Raw genomic sequence first — 1,023 nt, 5'->3', positions numbered from 1 at the left:
AAAAAAAAAAAAAAAAAAAAAAAAAAAAAAGTCATGCATGCATATTCTGAACAGGAATATGTATGTAATTTTATCACATGAATAAAAGTTAAAAGAAATCACCCATAATGCCTGTTAAAAACCTGAACTTAGCACAATTCTGCTCCAAATTAAACTTGAACAAGACTTCCTACAGATTTTAGGATATTAATCAGAACTTAAAAGATCTGGGCCGGGCGCGGTGGCTAACTCCTGGCTAACACGGTGAAACCCCGCCTCTACTAAAAAATACAAAAAACTAGCCGGGCGAGGTGGCGGGCGCCTGTAGCCCCAGCTACTCAGGAGGCTGAGGCAGGAGAATGGCTTAAACCCGGGAGGCGGAGCTTGCAGTGAGCTGAGATCCGGCCACTGCACTCCAGCCTGGGCGACAGAGCGAGACTCTGCCTCAAAAAAAAAAAAAAAAAAAAAAAAGATCTGGACAGGTATTGGACTTTTAAGATAAATGTGATTTTCTTATATCTTGTTTAACTTTTGTGTTGTCAAAACCACTTCCCTCTTTGAATTAATTATTTAAGTTATCAAGACTTAGACGGGTTTTGTTTGTTTCCTTGGTTATATTATAGGGAAGAGTTGAGGAAAACAGAGCTCACCAGGATACTGGGCACTGATGTAAACACACTGAAAGTCGAATTCCGCTAGTAAAGCAGCCAAGAAAACAAACACCGATTCATGTACAGAGTTCACAACACAGGATAACAGGAGCTTAAACAAAGCAAGGAGTGGACTTGAAGGGGATTCACATTGTCTGTATCTGCTTTTCTGAATTATGTGTTAATATATGGTCAGTGGGTAGGTAAATCCTGAATGCATATGTTGGAGATGTGTTTTTATCTCAGGGTATCAGGAAAAAATAGTGGAAAGAAAAGAAATAATTATATATATGTACATATACAATATGCATATATTATGTATATATGCATATTATGCAGAGAGAGAACACAAAGATCTCAGATTTAGTGATTAAACAAACTGGAAGGTTCAAGT

This window comes from Rhinopithecus bieti, unplaced genomic scaffold (genome assembly GCF_001698545.2).
Source record: "Rhinopithecus bieti isolate Rb0 unplaced genomic scaffold, ASM169854v2 scaffold_17882, whole genome shotgun sequence".
Classification (NCBI taxonomy): domain Eukaryota; kingdom Metazoa; phylum Chordata; class Mammalia; order Primates; family Cercopithecidae; genus Rhinopithecus; species Rhinopithecus bieti.
Note: the sequence above shows the minus strand (reverse complement) of the source record.